This window comes from Numida meleagris, chromosome 3 (assembly GCF_002078875.1).
Source record: "Numida meleagris isolate 19003 breed g44 Domestic line chromosome 3, NumMel1.0, whole genome shotgun sequence".
Taxonomy (NCBI): domain Eukaryota; kingdom Metazoa; phylum Chordata; class Aves; order Galliformes; family Numididae; genus Numida; species Numida meleagris.
The window spans coordinates 81,970,060-81,989,806 of NC_034411.1; the positions used below are offsets into that span (position 1 = coordinate 81,970,060).

A 19,747-nucleotide genomic window follows, 5' to 3' on the forward strand; every position below is an offset into this window, starting at 1 on the left:
GTATGCTCCTGGGAATACAGTCAGTCGAGTTCTCTCGAGTAACAGATGAGCTAGCAATGGGATTTTAGCCACGTTCTTGTGGAAAAAAGGCTTATGCAACCTTATGCTGCTTGTGTGCATGCTTGTCTGCTCCAGCCTCAACACAAACCAGCTTTCAACATGGCAGAGGACTTCAATTAGACTTCATAGAGGAGGGAATACGCAAAAGTGTTACATTCTCACATGTTTAATGAAAACAGGTGAACTGGTAGAGGAAAGAAACTAAGTGCAAATCTGTGCCACAGGAAAGGTACAGCATGCGACGTGAGAAATGCGGAGGACAGAAACCTTCTGGATGCCAGCACTGAAGGAAAAATCTTCAGAGTGAGCTCTGATCATCTTAAGAAACCAAAGCAGGAAATGAATCCAGAAATGCAATTCCAAGTTTTATTAATTCTGCTGCTCACTGAGCTACTTCTTAATTAAAATCACACCAATTCTCCACTCACACAGCAGCCCTGCATTTTTTTAATTGCTTACTTTATAAGCAAGGAACAGGACTTGGAGAACAGGGTAACCAATACTCCATTGGAGTCAGCCAGTAAACAGCAAGCTGTTTGGCTGTCAAATACCCTTGCAAAATGTGAGGCAACAACCGCCTTAAAATTGCAGTAAACAGTGCAGCAGAAACACCTACCTGCTGCTAAGCGGGCTCACCGCAATGCCACTTCCTGCCAAGCTGGGCAGCAGGGCTTGTTTTGCATTTGCCTGGTACTTCCAGGAACTTCAGAGGCCTCAGCAACCAACTCCTACTGCATTTCAATACATCCTGCATGTTTCGCATTTCATAAAAATTAACCCACGCAGTCCATCTGGTAGTCTCAAATCATCGATGGTGATATCTAGCACTGGCTTCTAACCTTAACTTTAAAAAACAGGCATCCTAAAGTTGTCAGCTGTGCCCCATTGCCCTATTCCATGCAGAGAGTGAGGACCCTAAGGAGATGAGTGAGAAGAATCACATCAGAGTTCAGCAATTTTTTTTCATGGTGAAATTTTGGGGAGCAGGTGTCAAGGAGCTCCAGTCTACTCCATAGAGAACTTGCCCCAGAGACCAAACATAGAAACTATGAAAATGGTCTGGGTCAGGCTGTTTCCAGCACACTGCATATTTTCATGTCAATCAAAACAAGTTTATTTTAAGTACAAAATATTCAAGATCTGGACTACAGAAAAAAAAAATTCCCACACAAATTAAGGAAAGTAAAAATTCCAAATATTTTTCAACTATGATTTTAATTAATGGAAATATTAAGTGCGGAATCTTTCCTAAATTACGTAGCTTCAAAGAAACCTATGGAAACATGGATCTCCAGACTTCCAGCTACCAACCTTGTGGATGCCTGTTCAGCAGGCTTCACTTCTGCTTGCCTACTGCTCAATCCACAGTAGAGAAGTCCACTAGAGACATACAAATGGAAAAGAGCAAGCCAGAAGCATGGGACCTGAGCAAGAAGGCAGACAACAGAACCAGCAGGTGGGCAGAAGCAAGAAGCAAAGCAGCATGGAGATGGCAGCCATCTGTGTCCCCTGCGCCTACAATGCAAGAGGGCCAATAGGTTCCTGTGGCATTTCCTTGCGGTCCTCCTAATGAAATAACCCGTAACTGAGATTAGTAAGGTTTGTGATAACAAAAGTTACCAAACATTATTTTCCCAGAACTCAAAACTGAATGGTGATCGATTGGTATTTCAAAACATAACAAAAAAATAATAATAAATCACCAAATCTACAGGTTTTAGGTTATTTTCTTGATCCAAGAAATACACACTACAGCAGGACCTGGTAGTAAAAATATAGGAACATTTAAGGGCACATTTTTGTATGAGTATTTTTTATGTCAAAAGCATAGCCTGAAAAAACTCCTTCATGTTTAAAAACGTGACAGCTTTAAATGAAAAGTTAGTGCTTGCTGCACTGGCTTCTCAAGCTGTTATTTTATGCCTTAAGCCAAATTTAAAAGAAGCAGCCCCAGAGTGTAACATCAGCTTGTCTTCACTTACTGCCTAGCTTCATTTGCATTCTTTCAACAAGAAGCTGTCAAACATTAAACAACCTGGATAATATTTCTGACTTGTAACAGCAACTTTGCTGTGAATTATCCTCTGATTACTCACATAACAAAAAGGCTTCTTTATCTTAGAAGTATTTTGAGCACAGATAAAATTAAAGAGGTTAAAAGTACTACTGCTAAACACAAAAACACTACTACACTCATTATTTATCAGTCCAAACATACTGTATATTTATATAAAGACCACAGATACTGTAATCGGTAGCTGGACTGCGTGCTTTTCATTAAAAGTCCTTAAGATAAAATATCACGGTAGAAAAGTTATAATTAAATATTAATATAGAAACACATATGAAGGGAGTAATCCCCCCTTTTTTACTGTGTGCTAGAGAATTCAGTACACTTCTAAAACATTATTTAGGTACACGAGGCTTCAGGCAGAAGCATGCAAATAATATATGGAGGAATGAGATCCAGCTGGGATGTCTGCATCACCAATGTGATTGAACAGGGAGCCTGGAAGAGCCAGCACAATGGCAGCTGGCTCGCTAAAGGTTTGCAAATATTGATCGTTCCATAGTATAGAGCTATGTTTGCAGTAATGAGGGATAAGACCTGTGCCTTGATAACAGTGAAAGCAAAAGCCAGTCTCCTTGGTGTACACTGCAAGCCCAACCACGTGCTGCAGCCAGCTGGGACACTGGTTATTAGGCTCTCCCGTAGGGCACAGTAGCATGATCCTTGGCTGCCTTACAACAAGGGCACTGGAAAACACTAGGCTGCAAATTGGAAGTATTACTAAGAACATAAAAGTCTGAGTCTAGAAGAGGGTGAAATGCATGCTTACACATACAGCTCCCATGGTTTTAAATCACAGCGCCCTTGCTCACCAAGTTTCAGAAGCCACCACCCATTCAGCAACTTTTTTGGATTCCTGGAGGGCTGAAGGCAGACGATGAAATGTTAAAGCTGAGAGTCTGCCTGAAAAAATTCTTTAACAGTTTCTAAAGTTTTAAAACAGCATTTATCAGTATTTTATAACTACCTTTATCTTCGGAAATAAGAACATTAGAAGGATGTAGCGGCCACAGATCAGCTCTTTTTATCCTACAGCATACACCACAGACACACAACTATCAGACACAATCATACATTACTCACTAAGTCATAAAACACATGATTTAAGTTCCACACTTAAAAAAAAAAACAGCACCATTCTGGTGGGCTGTAACAGATCTCCATTTCTTTTGGATACCTGGGACCAAAAACAACCCACCCAGACTATGTCAAAGGGCTAGTGGGCCACCATATCATGCTAGAAGAGGCCCACAGACAAGTACAAAGCAGGACAGATTCAGTCAGTCAGCTGTGGTGCAAGTTAATTCTCAGTGGTGTGGATAGGAAAAAGCACTATTTCATCTCATGATCAGGAGTTGCTGTGTTCAACAGCGTCTTTGTACAAACATACATACCTGCATACGAATAAAACCTCTAAGTTAATTGTATGGGTGCACGCTAAGGTGGTTCTGCAATTTGTGGCAATCAATTCACTTGGTGCTTCTACCACTGGAGGGAGTTAATTCTGGGCTGCATTCCACATGAAGCGTTAAGCCACAGTTAAAGACACTCATACAGCACTGGCACACCTAGCCAGTGTATGTTGGGCAGATCAAAAGAAAAACATCAGAGAAGGTTAAAAAGCAGGAAAAAATGCCAGTTTCAAAAGCTACACAGCAAGGGATAAACACTCACTCACATCAGTATTATTTTAAGAAACTTACTGTGTATGATTTTCAAAATGATATCTTTATTTAAAAGTAGTGGAAAGATTTCCTCCATTTTTAAAAATAAACCAAGAAACCACAGCAATTTCCTGAAATTTCAGCTTCAGCTTTACACTTCTACTCCTTGTGGCTCCAGCATTAATTCATTTTTCCATTCTTGATAACTAAGACATTGTTCATGCTATTTAATGAATTTTCAGGAACACACTTACCTCTGTTATGTATTTAACCAGATTATAAAAAGTATTTTAAACAAATGAAATGGGATTACCTAGCATTAACTACTTAATACAGTTCTGCAGTGTATTTATATTAAACGGTGTATTTTTAATTTTAATTATATGTAATTAAAATTATAACCTTAATTGTACATAAGGTTTGGGCATTGCCCTCAGTAAGATGCTGAAACTGTTGGTTAGCCCTGAAGTGGTCAGGCAGATGGACTACATGACCTTGGAAGGTCTCTATTCCTGCTATTCTATTTCTACTGCTAAAAATGAAGCAGATAAAGCAATGGTAGAAAGAGAAACCAGAATCTACTTCCAGATTTATATCTGATTCTCCTAGGAGGCAATATTTTCAGCACATGGAGGTGTGTGATTTTGTGCTGTGAGAATTGACATATTTTCTTTATTTTCAATAAATCAATTTTATAAACTGTTCTACTTAATTGCTTACAGGTGTACCTCAATTACAACCCATGAGGATTTTACTCCATTATTTACACACTAGTAATTAAGCACGTAATCACATTTCAGGCAGTTTAGACTCAAACTGTTCAATAAAGCCTTAGTCTCCTAATATAAGGAAATATTTCTTTCATATCCTTTTCAGCAAGACAGTTCTAGTTTTTCACTCCCTTCTGCTGGTGACAGACCCAAACTCAATTGTTTGGAGCCAAAAATTATCAGTACTGCATAATTCCTGTATCCCCTGGAACACAAGCAGCTGTTTTCAGCCCTGTTTTCAGCTGGCATCCAGTGGCAGTGCCACTAATTGGCACACTTTTCTAGCAAGCTGATCATGCAAACAAGGCTACAGAAACAAAACTCCCTTTCAAAAGCCATGCCCCAGGACTAAAGAAAAGTAGCACAGAAAGTCGTGAACTTTAATAACAAGGCTGGCTCTATACAGGACACCTGAATTTCCAGGAATGTCCAGCTGGCACATTTCATATGTATAAAAATTATAACTTTTTAAAAGCTGCAGGACCTCATCTTTACCAAAAGGCTCATCAGAATGAGTACAATCATAATTTGGTGTTAAATGGCATTTTTTTTTTCAAATAATTTTTAAACCCTTACGTGTATTTTTGCATTGTGTGTGCCTGGAAAGTTGCATAAAGCGTGTTGCTTCAGGGCTGCACCTAATTATATTGGGCATCCAGAAATAGGTGCATCTGACTCAGAATTTCTGCATGCTTTGCCAGCCAATCAAACCGTAAGACATGCAAGCTATGGTTAAATTAAGCAATAAGACACCGCAAGCTGCAAGTTGTGACTTATCGGCACACAACACACCGCAAGGAAGAAGATCACAACAGGAAACATTTTTAAGGTAGTAGTTGTCCTCAGCCCAGCTAAGAATATCATCATTACTGTGGCTTTGTGTACTTCGAGTCAGAGGATCAACTATGCTAACCCTGAACGTCACAAGAGAAGACTAAACATAACATTAGGGTAAGTGCGCTAAAGCTGTGATGCCTTTGACTGCCAGTTGTTGCCTATCACCTGTTTATATCTTTATAAATGCAAGTTTTCTTGCTTGATAATAATCATTCTCTGTAGACAGAATCTTCAAGCCAGGCTGAAACCCTTTCCAACTCTGACGAACGCAGAGCTGGCATATAAACACGTAGTTAGCAATTCACACCCACGCTTTGCCATTAACCTTAACCTTTGCCATTAACAGGTGGGGTGCTGTGCTTTACAATGGTCCCAGACACGGGGGCAACAAACGCGATGGCCCAAGCAGAAACCACTCTCCTTCAGGTCTCCCCTCTGAAACGTCTCCACCATGGCACAATTTTACTTTAGTCTCTTTTTCACAGTAGTATGGAGGAAAAAAATACGCAAATCAATTGGGCCAAAACTGGTACCACAGACTTCAAGAGAAAATGCGTTTCATCAGGAGAATGTGAGGATATTTGTGTTCACACCACAAGAGTCACTAATAATTAGCAACTTGCACAAAATTGCTAGGCAAAACACAAAACATAATAGTAGATTAATCCCCAGATATTTTATGCCTAGATTTTAGGAAAGCTAAAAATGAATATGACAGTAAGACAGTGGGGCAGGGCAACTATAGAGCAATTATAGTCACTGATAACCGCTGCATATGCAGGCAATAATGACAGCAATTGAAGGAAAATCCTGTAAGTAACCTGTTCCAATACTGATAACTTTCCGTTAGCAGCTGCTTTCCATAGAACCATTATATCCTTGCTAATTCAGCCATCCAACTAGCTTGTGAAGTCAGTTTCTAAACAGGAAGCAGGAAATCTTGAGGTTGAGCTGCAATTTTGAAGGAGTTATTTCAGCTGATAGCTATGTGTCAAGCAATGTGGCAATAAATTCTAAGCACTGTGGCAACTTGACATCAACTGCATTATATGAATAAATACATTGAGTTTTTATAGATTGATATTATAAAGAACAGTCTTTCTCTATATTCATTATACAGCAAGCTGTGCTATTAAACACTGCTTTGCACAAAGGCTGCAAACATAATATACAATCAGCTATCAATCTAAAATATGTTTAAGAGCTATTTGAACAACTGAAGTATTTCCTATTGATTTTAGATTAGGAACGTATCCACATTCCCATGCCTGCAAAAGAACAATCATTTTCAGAAAAAAATAGAAGTGTGTGTCGCAAAATATGTTATTTTGTACCACATCATTTTCCAAACTCTATGGTTACTTTTGTAGCAGTATTTTAATGACTACCTTTAAAGGAAAGGCATTTTGTCACAATTTCTGTTATTCGTTGCAAATGGCTACAGCAAAGATCCAAAAACGTTGCCAAAAGCATATTGTGATCCATTGCAGCTCCATATGAGTTAGCACGTATAGCCAAAGTTGATGCAGCACAAGCATTGTGTGAGCTGCACAACACAACAAAACAGTGCTGATTGATAGAAAGCTGGAGAAGAATTTAAGTTATACAGCACTATTAAGATAAAGGATCCTATTACTTCAGTGGTCTTTTGCTTGAGTAAGGGCTTCTGGATTTAGACTGGAATTAACGGCTAGTAAACAGCTTTAGGATTTGGCTTGTCATTTGTACGTGTTAAAGACTTCTCTATGCAGAAGTGCTAATGTTTGACTCAACAAACTGTAAGTCATGTTCTCTGCTTTTTTAATGAGGATGGAAATGCATATCAGCACTTTTTTATATATGTGTGTATATATATATCTTTATATAGTTATATACTTGAATGCATCAGAGAGTTTCCAGAAAGCCAAAAACAGTGTGCTGAAATTTTAAAGGACATAAACCACTGCGACAAAAGTTGTTCTCCTTTTACCCCTCAACAATGTCCATGGAGTCCTCTTGTAGGTCTGGCCATTATCAACCCATTCAGCTCCAGTCCTGTGGTTCTCTGAGACTGGAGTTAATCAGAGAGCACTGAAGCAGTAAATGATCATTAGTGCCTTAGGAAAGCAACCAGGTACAAACAAGAAGAACAGGCTGGCAGAGAATCGAAAAAGACACTCAAAGTTGAATATCTTCACTTTGAATGGCTTTTTGGAAAACACCTGAATTTGGTAAGAAGACACAGAAGCTTTTCTTGATATTTTCTGTTGGAGTAAGAACCTTGAGACACTCATTCACACACAAAAAAAGGAATAACCATGTTTTTGCAGTGCTGGCTTTTCCCGGGACAGAAGTGCTGACAATTTGCTTTGTTTTGACTTTAGAGATTACGAAGGTGCCTGAACTAACAAGGGTGAAGATTCAGGGAAGTCTGGCTTGTCTTTGGATTTGCTAGGGCTGTGTGAACAGAAAGGCCACACACTTCTTGCTTTCCGGGACATCTTCAGATGTACAAGAAGGACAAATGAGAGAACCAGAGCCATGGCGTATGCACACTGCTTAATAAACACAGCATGTTCTGTGATCCAGCACAGAACTGAAGCTGCAGACACAGGGGACACAGCCTACCTGGGCACAATGTCCATCAATTTTAAATGTCATCTCGAAATCACAGAGTAAAATATCCTTTATTCACTCCTGTTTTTGAAGAACTTACTTATACATCATTTTGAAAGTTTGGTAGACAGTCTCAAAAAGTCATGAGACACTTTGCTGCTGTTAGCTCACCTGCAGCCTGTTCTCCCTGCCATGTGCTGGGAAGCCATGCTGCCATTCTGCCTATCCTTCCACGAGGCATTCACTTCTCTATCTCAGTGTCATCAGGCAAAGCCAAATAATGCAGCAAGAGCTTTCATTAACCACTTGAGACATAACTTTCACAAAATTGTTACGCAGTGAAATTCCCAGGTTATGTAACAATGCAGTATCTGCCAAAGCAAGCATCATTTTCAAGAATTGATTAAAAAAAATGTATCACCACAATTTTTTTTTTTTTACAGCTTTACTGAAGCTAGGTAAGTTACAAATGCATCTACGTTAGTCTGCAATTAATAGCTTACTGTTGAATGAACAACATTTCTAACACATGCTCCTGAGGTTGCCAGACAAACTAAAAGAGAACAGTTTCATTTGTTTTTTTTTTTTTTTCCCCCCCTTAATGAATCATGCGAAGTGTACTTTCTGGTTTTGTTACTCATAAATGCAATTATAATAATTAACTAGCCAGATGCTTTGTACAGCTAGCTATCAAAAGCTAAGATGAACAACTTTTTCCCTACACAGCCTAGGAACAAACTCCAGGCTGAGGGCAGACGTTACAGAGCTGCAGTGATGAGCACTCAGAGCATCCGCTCAGCCCAGTCCTAAGGCTACTGCAGGAGCTGAAACACAAGGAGACTGCAAGACACGGGTTTATCCTCCTGCCAGAAAACAGTACGAACCATATCCACAGTGATTTGTTGCTGTCACCTGAACACCCTCTAGAGGTAGGCAAGGAAGCCCTCAGAAAAGAGAGCACAGATCCATCCTGGTGAGAGCCCAACCTACCAACAGCACGTGTCAGTCACAGCTCTCTTCTCAAGTGAAGACAGAAGTTTTGTTACTGAGCCATCGCAAGAGACTGAACACAGCAAACACCCTGCATGCACACAGAATGCTGCTCTGTAGCACACACTGTGCTGGGATGGACTCTGGTTCTCTGCTGGATGCTAAACGTAGGTCCTGAGAGATGAGTGGGCCTCACGAGCAAACTGATCCCATTTCCAAAATCAAAATACAGTGCAGTTCTCTTGCCTGACTCTTCTCTAACTTAGTTCAAAATCTTTTCAGCTGCTTGTGTTCTCATCCAGGCTCATTTTCATCTCAGTCATAGCTCAGAGAGATTTGCCTCTTTTGTACTCAAGACAGAGAAAAATACAATTTTGCCATGGCTAATGGTAAAAATACAGTCTCAATTTTGTAAAATATTATTTCTTAAATAATGATTGCTAGTCAATTATATAATTCAAATACAGACGTGAATCTTAATTCAGAAATGTATCTGAAATGTCACTATCTGCACTTTCTTAATAATCTGAGTTTTCAGTCACTATCATATTATTTATGATTAACTTCTAAAGCTGATGATAAAAGCAAGCCAAAAAGAATACTGTGACCTTTCCTTGGAGGGAAGTAATTTACACATATGGGCAGGCAAAAAAATAGCGGATAGCAAAATCACACAAAGGATTTTTCAAAGAAACTCCTCTTCTGACTCTTACTGCTGTGATACCACACTTCAGTCTAGTATGGATACTTCAGCTCCAGCTTTCCCATTAATGAACTGCAACCATAACAACGCTCAATCTAATTTTGTCGTATTTTTAGAGGTCTTTGATATTTTATAGATGTCATTAACTCAGCTACAGTTTCAAGGAGAAATTCCCTGGACAGGAATAAGACTGCACTGTAGCAACTGAATTCCTTCCTGCAGAAAACGTCCTTGAGGATTCTATTTCTCAGCAAGCCAAAAGGCGTTCAGAAGGATGGGAGTTTCAGATGTCCATCCGCAGGTCTTCCCTAACGTTGACATTGTTTCATGCACAAGATGGGGCTGAACTCCTGGGACCCCACTTTGTCCTCTTCTCTCAAACCACTCACATGTAGTTGTTTTAAGCCATCTGTATATGGTGCTCAGATCACACAGTTTGGGGTTCAGTAGTTATTCTAACTGGATAAGAAATCAAGTTAATATGCATCCTAAAACATCATAAAACAGAAAAATACTGAAAGCTACTGCTTTAAGTCTAAATAAACGCTTGGCAATTGACTTGAATGACAAGTCAACAGATTCTCATGTTCACTTTAGCTACCAGAACACATGCACATACAGAGACCCCCAAAACACAACAACATTTAGCAAGGACAAGCGACCAGAAACACAGACAGGTAGTAAACAAGATGTTCATTATGTAGAAAAATACTACTGATTATTTCCTCAGGTATGCACACAGGGTTGAGAACTCAACAGGAAACAAAATAAGGATCAATACCATGCTTTACCTGTATGTAAATTTAATAAACTGATTCACACTGGTACTTCAGCTTTCTCTCTACAGAAAGCAGAAAGGGAAAAAAAATATCAATTAAAAACATATTAATAATGTAAGATAAACACAGGTTTCTAACTTTACAGTAATAACGAGTGTCAGTCAAGTGGAGACAAGTAGATATAGATGCATTCTCCCACACAATTTTCCCATCTAGGTAATGTTTCTTTCCTCTGTATACTCCCATGAGTGCTCTCACCATGGCTCTCCCTATACTTTATCTCCAGACAGTGAAATCTCATGTGGAATGCCCGCATATACATGATGTAACAGCTTCAGCAACTTCAGGATAGGTCTTTAGCCCTCCATACAAGAACTTCTCAAGTGTTATCTTCAGAAGCTTTATAAAAACGCCTCTACTAAGATGAGTTTCACTATCACCCCTGACTGAGAGACTGCTTTTACCAATGCTCAGTTAGATAGCAGTTAGTGGAAATGATCAAAGTACTATTAACTACTAAGAATACCACTAGAAAGTACATCTAAGAGCGTTTTCAGGATGAAAATCAAAATTCCTTCCCAAGTGCACTTACAACTCAGGATTGCCACCTGCCTCCTCACAGCCTACAAGCATCCCTCAATGCTCTGGCAAACAGATTATCAGTGGCAGCCAAATCACGAGGCTAGTCAGCAGCCAGGGTGACCTCTGAGGAAGGCTCACTTCTTTCCAGACAGCCTCTCCAAGCATCAAGTCAAACCTATTGCTTCCAAGATTAAAGGGGAAGAGAAATACATCTATTTGAACAACTTTTTTATTATATAAAAATTTACAACACCTGAAGATGTTAGCAAAGCTGCTCCCTTTTTCTTCTACATTCTGCTTCGTCTTCAGTCTCTGGATGCTTTTAGGAATGGGACATTTTCTTGAGGAGAGAAACATCCACAAAGAGACTAGCAATTCAATAAATCACTGATGCGCACCTGTCCTTACTGCAACTAACCATGCAGTGCACAGGAAGCATCCTGGAACCTCCTCAAAGGAACCATCACTTACTTCACATTGCTCATAAAAGCACTCAGGTGGGGCCACGGGCATGGAAAGTTCTGCCTCCCAGCTGCCCTTCAGGAGGGGCTCAGGCACAGCACTGAGGAGCACCCCATAGTCACAAGCACAGCTCCTGCCAACCACACAGCTACCAGCAGGGAGCTTGCTGCCTCCCTACACAAGCTGCTATATGTTTCCTGCCACCAACAAGCATCTTTTTGTTGAGAGCAACAAAGATCAAGAACATGCACTTCTCTGTGGTGATGGTTTATACAACACACGCACACATGCAGAAAGAACTCCACAGGAACTATTATCAGCTGCAAAGAGATGAGAAAATATGCAGAGATTTGTTTTCTCCACAGTGCACTTCTAACCTCAGTCAGCACAACTTTCTCAGGTGCAGAGAAGTGCTTTGCAAGCTGCTAAATTGGCTGTGTGATGCCCTGGCAGCGATGCATCGTCTCCCGCACAGGGCCACGTGAAAGGACACTGCCCACTCACCATCCCAGCTCCTGTGCTCACACCAGCTTCACTGAGCCACCACCTGTCACGCTCTGAGGACACAGCAGTGCCACCATCAAAAGCACGTGGTTGCCGATCCAGACTGGTCTCCTGGGGAGATGCTCTATGTTTCCAAACTCACTGTCAAACACAAGTGGCTCCCACCTCCACAACTCACAGAAATACCTACAACACCATGTTTCATCTTCATTTCCCCCAGAAGGCCCTCTCAGGCAGGTCAGGATCCACACATGATGTACATTTAGAAAAGGGCGAGCAGTAGCTTTTAAGCACGTCCCTGTTAACAGAATACGGAAGAGGAAGATTTGTGCATTTGTGTTTAATGGGTAGTTCTCAAATACTATGGTTATGGATGAGCTTAGGACATACAAAGCAATTAAATTTAATGCACTAGAAGAAGTTAGATGCTATTTCTGACTGAATGATCTCAAAAAGGGCGTGTGCAACATTGTTTTCCTCTCAAAGCAGATGGATTTTACTGTCTTGGTTTTGTCACGTTTGACTCGTCACCAGTGTGTTGCTACTTATGACATTTGATATATTGAAATTAAAATAATTAAAACTCCATAAAAACTCCTGAAAGGCTTAATGTGCTCCCTTCTTTTTAAGGAGGGAGCCCCAAAGCAAGAAGGTAGCCAAGACAAACAGGAATATACTGCTTAAATCAAGAAGTGAGCAGGTACAGAACTTCCTTTCTTCATTATTCCTAATCAGTTTAAGAGCATGATTCATTTGTTAAACTTCATTTGATACAAGTTGTAGAGAAAAAATTGAATTACCCATGGAAGGCACAATAGAATAATTAAAGGAAGTAGGTATTCAATGCCTTTGAAAATCCATCACTCCTCGAGAAAATGCTTACGTACATATTTGTGTCCATCTCTGTAAAGGAAAATATGCACGTTTATGCCTGAAGATCTTCTTGGATGAAGGCCAAGGAGAGAAATTCAGGTATGTGTAGCTAAGCACTGTGCCCTCTGAATCACCAGACCCAGCCACACATACTAACAAGTACCCCCATGTTCTTTCAAGTAGAATGCAGTGCCTAAGACTACACACTTCAGTGCCCAAAGTGATGAATGTTTTGCTGAGTTTCCTGTAACGCAATTACACTGCAACTCAGACAGCTAACAAAAGATAAATCTGCTGTTACACGGAAAATTGAACACACATCTTGATCAAGTACAGATGAACTGTAAGACAGACTCTGAACTTTTAATTGATATTTTAAAGAAATTTTGCTTTGACATAAGCACAGCAACTGCTTAATAATACTTTGCAATTGATAAAACGAAACAGCTGATGAATTTTCTGCCTTAATTGTGCTGCAGTGGCAATCCCTTGGGCAATCAGAATCTGCTCTCTTACAGGAAACCTGCAAATCAAACTCTTAGTAACATCTCTCTCAGAAAACAGAAAGGGAAAATCATACATAATACACAAACAAAAAGCAAATCTCAGTACACCAGCATTAAAAATAAGAATGCACGCTCTGTTGTGTGAATGGTTTGCAAAGGGAAAAAGCAAGACTTATGGTTTAAAAAAAAACAACAAAAAAACACATCTGTCTTATTAGGAAGAAAGACGCAAATAATAGCCATTATGTTTATATGTTAAAGATTTTTCATTACATAGTACTATTTTTGTGTTCTACTCCTTCTTATTTTACCTGCGTGAAGACGACTCAGTTTTCCTTCAACTGCAATATGTGGGAAATGTCATTAATTTTCATCAGATTTAAAAGTTATGGTAACAGAAATATGACCATACAAAACAGTTGGAAATTAAGTTTTGTCTGTGAGTTATTAAGAAACAACCACCCTACAGCACTGAGTTTTCAGTGTTGGAAGTTTACATTGTCCAGGACTAAGTACTTTTTTTTCCCCGTGTAACCCTTTTTTTCCATTAAAACATTAATAACATTACAGAATGTGCTTTTCCATTTCACTAGGGCTATCAAAAAAAGTTTCCCTTCGTTTTCATGAGTACTGGTAAATATATCAATGATGATTATTCTAATGAATAGTGAATGAATTATTAAAGACGGAATGATCTCTGGTATTCCATTTGGTTGATGCTAGAAGTTATTTGAAGTTATTGATTTTTTTTTAGCTCGGTTCTACTTTTATCCAATTCAAGAAACTTAATTCACCACAAACAACATTGGATGAATAGCTATTAAAAATATAGTCAAATTTGGAGGACTGAAAGCCCATCACAACTGCCCAACTATATAATGACATTTATTTTCACTTTATAAAGTCAAATACTGCAGAAACTTGGAAACTATTAAAGAGAAAAGGTCCCTAGCTTATTAAGCCATCGCCTAGAATCTCCCGTGCAAATCTGTCGCACAAACAGCATCTCACAGGCAATTAAAATCTTCCTAAAATCTTCCAGGCATTCTCTAAAGCAGCTACTCCTTTGCGACAGCATATACTTAATGCCACACAGCATATTTGTACATCATCCTACCCCTGGCCAAAATCTATCATTCCAGGCAATATTTCTCACTATATGAGGCCACAAAAAGTTCATCAAGAGTCCTCACCTCATACAAGACGCTCAATAAGCAAGATAAGAAATGTCACTTCCAAGACTGACAAAGAAAGAAAAACACATAAAAGGTAGAATTGTTACCCCCCAACACAATACTAAGTGTAAGATTATAAAATGAGGGGGGAAATTACAGCCACAAAGAAATGTCTAACTCACATCACGAGTACAGTAGGAGAAGAGATGGAGAAGACTCCACTCAGGCTGTACATTTATTTAAAACTGCCAAAGACACATACTAATGTACTACATGATCCGCCTCATTAACCACATACACAACTCAATCATCTCATTTGAGAAATAAACATTAGGATAAATAGAAGAAAGCCCACGTGCGTAAACTTTCACCAGTCCCAGTCCTGGTGACTTTCTCAAAGTAAACCTTTTGTTCTCTTATTTCCAGGAAGATGAGGAACAGTTTTGATTTTTATGGCAGAGCATTATTTCTCCTGGACCACTACTGTTAAGTCAGAAAGCAAGGCGAGTATAAATGAGGGACCTGGAGAAATCAAGCCTGAAGAGTAAAATGTGAAACAATATTTTGCTGAGGTGAGTGAAAACCACTTCTTATGCACATCACATGACAGACATTGCCAATCCTGAAGATCCTCACATGAACAACAGTTCTCCAACAAAAACTGAACAAAAAGAGAAGTTATGTAGCGCCCACGACAGGGTTCCAGGAAAGGACTGCTACCCATGAACAACGGCAGGAAAGCACAGGAATGAAGCCTTGTTGCCCATTTCATCTTCTCTAATGATCACAGAGAAAGCACAAAAAGCTTTGAAGGCTGATGTATCTGTGTGGCTAGAGTATGAGTGAAATGCACTGCACAAGAGCATATAGGAAGTGAACATAAAAACTTAGGAAGTTCAGTTACGAGAAGAGTAGAGCTCTGCATCTGGTGCAGACAAAAAAAACCCACAACAAACAACATGCATCCATATGGGCACCCAGCAACACCGGTGAAAAGGGCCTCTGGAGTTACTATGGACACAGCAGGTCAGTACAAACTAAAAGCACACCCCTACCAGAGATAAGGCAAGCAACATACAGTTATGTTAGAGAAACAGGGACAGAAAGGTGAGGAAAGTTATTGTTCTCCTTTATTCTGCATGGCTTCACATTGAGGCATCCAGTTGCCAGGTGAAGTGACAAGGGATGAGCAGAACCTGGGAGAGCAACCAAGAAGGCCTAGGGCCTTGAGTATGTGCCTCACATAGCGGTTGAGGGAGCTGGAGTGGGAGCAAGAGGGTGATCTACCAGTTGATTGGCAGCTCACAGCAACTCAAGCAGCCTACAGCTCCTGGAAGAGAAACTACAAGGATAAAGAAACCATGTGTTCCAGTGCCAGATGGTACAAAAATGGGCACTTGAGAGGTTCAGGTCAACTCTCCCCCACCTCACACTCTCTGTTTTCAACAGCAGGGTCATGCAGGCCTGCAGCAGGTTGCTCAGCAGGGCTGTGGCACCTCCATCCACCAAAGTTCAAGACCTGTCCAGACAAACACTGTTTGACATGAATGGGAAGAGTATGTCTTCCAGTTAGACTGGAAAGATACCGGGATCCTCTCCAAAGAATGCTTCAAGGAGAAATATGCACACATACAGAATCATGGACTGCCTCAGGTGGAACAAATTCCTGTGGATTTATACTGAAGTGCACCACAGTATTCACGGTAATTCACTGCCGGAAAGAAAACGGTTACTAACCTTTAGGTGGCAGTTACAGACCTTTGAATTTTTACCTCCTCAGCACCTAATAAGACTAATGTGGCTTTGCCACACCATTTACGTTGTCAACTCTGCTAACACTTGCTATTTGTAAATATCATACTGATATTTGTCTTTTAAATAAATAAAAATACGTTGTTATCCTAAGAATACCAGGCCCTGGCTCTGAAATGTACTCAAAAAGGTAAAAGCCACAGTTCTACCTACAGAACACCCGGAATGAATTCATTAGATGCCTGTAGATGGATAAAATAAAGAGACAGAATCATTTTTACTGCTTTCTACTAGGAAAGTATTTAGGGTTGCACATTACTGTGTTTCTAACCAGAGTGTGGAATCTCCCTAATTATACTCATAGCACAGTACATGATGCAGCACTGTTAGCTCAGATGCAAAGACACTTCTGTTCAGTGGCCATCTGATCACTAGTAAAAGATGTCCAGAAAGCAGATATGGAAAGCTAAAATAGCTAGTTAAATTTCTGATGGCATTGCTAGATTTTTTTCAGAAATCACTTTCCAGCCTTTTTCCATCCAGAATGCAAAAGGACGAGAAGATGATCATACTGGGTCATACATTCATCTAGCCCTGTATCTTATTTCCTCCAGCAATGGCCAGTAGAGGAGGCCCATGGAAACATCAACACAGGTCATGCAAAGTGATAGGCACCCGGCCCTGCAATTTGTGATTCAGAAGCTTCCAGAGCAAAAGGTGATGGCTTTGAAACGATAAGGACATTGCCATGACAAATGTGAAAGACTTTTGCACATAATTTATTAAAAAGAAGTCAGTAAGAAACAGAAATTTTATTATTCCTGAAATAAATACAACATGTTAAATCAGGAAACTTACGCAACTAACAGTATCAAAGAGTAGTACTTCTTCTGAACTTCTCGTGCTACTTCTTTTTCAGAATGTTAATTAAGAATAAAAACAATACAAAATCCTTACGACAGCTGAAGATGAAACCCAGAGTTAAATTTGCAACAAATCTGGAATTCCTCTTTGATCCTTCTAAGGCAACGTCTACACTTTCTTATCAATCCAAACAACCAAAAATAATCTAAATAAACAACAGCAATGACAAAAAGAAATCCTACGACATCCCAAGACAACGATTCTAAGGAGTCAGACTATTACAGCACTCTAACACACCTCCACATGCATTAAATATGTACATACTCCACGTGTAGGTGATGTGGTGTGGCATAAATACTTAATTAGCCAGAGTTTAAGTTACTGACTCATTACTCATAAATGGTAGAATTTTCTTTTCTGATTTCATAAGCGTACATATTTTAAGTGTTCCTAAATGAGTAAGAACAGAAGACTGTGGTACGTGCAGTAAAGACTTCAACTAGGGCTGCTATGCAAAGAGCTACTGAGAAACACAGAAAGGAACGTGTAATTTATGGCGCTACAACCCAGCACAATTATACTGAAGTCAAAGGGCCACGCTCAAGAGTAAATTGTTCAGCTGGTAGCAAAAGTTTGCAGAGCAGCTGCCTCTGGCAGCATTTTGCAAGTTTGTATTTACAAATAAATTAACCAACTGGCTTCCAAATGTAGGTCACAACACTTTCCCCTCAGGTGGCTATGTTATTTTCTCTCCGCTTTGAAAGGACAAGAAGAAATAAGAGCAAAGTGGGCATCATCCTCAGCTCTCAAGCATTTTACCCTATGGAAACAAGAAATGAAAATACCACTACGGAGACCGTTTCTTACTTGTAACCAGTGCTTAATTCTCCCCTTTTCATTTCAAAAGCAACAGGCAGGCCAAAATAAACCCACAAGTCTCAGACTTCAGACTGAAACTCTGAAAGCACCCTTGGGCTATTTCAGCCCTGCATATGAGCGTGAGCTTCATTTCAGGAGAACACTGATCTAGACGTTGGGCTTACAGCAGATTGCCCATTCATTCCTGGAGCAGAAATAGTGCCAAGCTATAACGGGCTCTGTGGAGTCAAGAATAGCTTAGCAGCAGTAGCAGCGGACATCTCATCCACATACGTGGTAATGTCTTTGCAACTCTGAGCTATTTCGAGACTTCTTTTTTTCCTGACCCTGTCAGGGAGAAGGTTTTCCAAGACGCACTTGTATTTGATCAGGTGGATGGAAAAAGCGAGCCAGGAACACCAACAGTATTATCTGAATATCTGGCAGTCATTAAATCAGAATTAATGAAATACATTAAAAGAATTGATAGACCAGCAATGGAGATGTCTGACAAATTGATATCCAGTGGAACTCCAAGCGTGACTTAAAAACGGGAGCTGTAGCATCACAGACCCTTAAAGGTAACAGCATCACTAGGCACCTCTACATTACAGCAATGTTTCGAGCTCTCTCACGCAGATTTGCTCAGATAAAAGATAGAATGTTGGCATTTTCAGCTGCCAAAATTGCAATTTGCAATTAAAAATTAAAACTGGCACCCATTCCATGCAGGCAATTATCTAAAGGCAGCTGGCGATCTTCCTTGTTTACAGTGCTGCTGTGTCATGACTTCACTCTGTTTGGAAATTTACTTTTTTTTTTTTTTTTTGGAGGTTTAAACTCGTCAACTTTATTTCCAGCCTGAACTTTATTCATTTTAATGGTTTTCGTGGTGATATCAAAGAGAAAGATCCCAAACTGCAATTTATGGACTTTCCATGGCACTGCAGTGCGACAGCTCTCGGCAGCGCGGCGATCCTCACGCCCTTCCCTACGCACTGCCTACAGGATAACACCTGTAGGAACCCAAGCGCCACAACGTTCCAAACTAATGCCCTCCGAGAAGAAAGTTCAGCCTGTATCTGATTTGCACAGCCAAACGGCAGCGGCTGCTCTACCGAGCAGCCACAAACCCTCGTGCTGAATGCGTGACAGTACTACGCCCGTTCCTGCCGCGTATCGCCCGCAGCGGGTTGGTTCTCCCCGGTCAGGGCGGCCGTGGAGCATCTCGCAGAGCAGCACGGCGCCGTGCTCTCGGCGGAGCACCGTTCCACCTCCGAGCGTTTCCCTTCGGCGGGGATCGGGACTACCCTGCCGCTGGGCAAGGAGCGCTCGCTGCGTGCCACACCGCGCTCGGGTCCCCATCCCCCGGCGAAGGGCTCCGCGTCCCGCGGGCCCTCCCCCGGACGGTGCCGGAGCCCCGAACAGCGGAGACCGCCGAGAGCTGAGGAACACCGCGGGGGAATCGGTCCGAGTTTCACAGCCGTGACAGCAACAGGACGCGGTCAGCGCCGCGCTCCTCGAAGCGAGGAGAAGCGAAAGGAGGAGTCACTCGCGCAGAAAAAGCGCAGAAATGTCACAGAGCAGAGGGCAGGGCGGGCGGTCTCAGAGCCGACGCTCTCCCTCAGCGCTCCCCCGTCCCCCCAGCCGGGCGCACCTCGGGTGACCGCACACGCGTGGAGAGGCGAACGCGGCGCGAGGG

General features: G+C 40.9%; 1 long non-coding RNA gene across 1 annotated transcript; it reads left to right on the forward strand.

The window, feature by feature from the left end:
- Positions 4,633-19,739, forward strand: LOC110396675. The gene is made up of 3 exons (XR_002437163.1): positions 4,633-5,516; positions 12,648-12,989; positions 14,998-19,739. It is a non-coding gene; the product is annotated as an uncharacterized LOC110396675 (long non-coding RNA).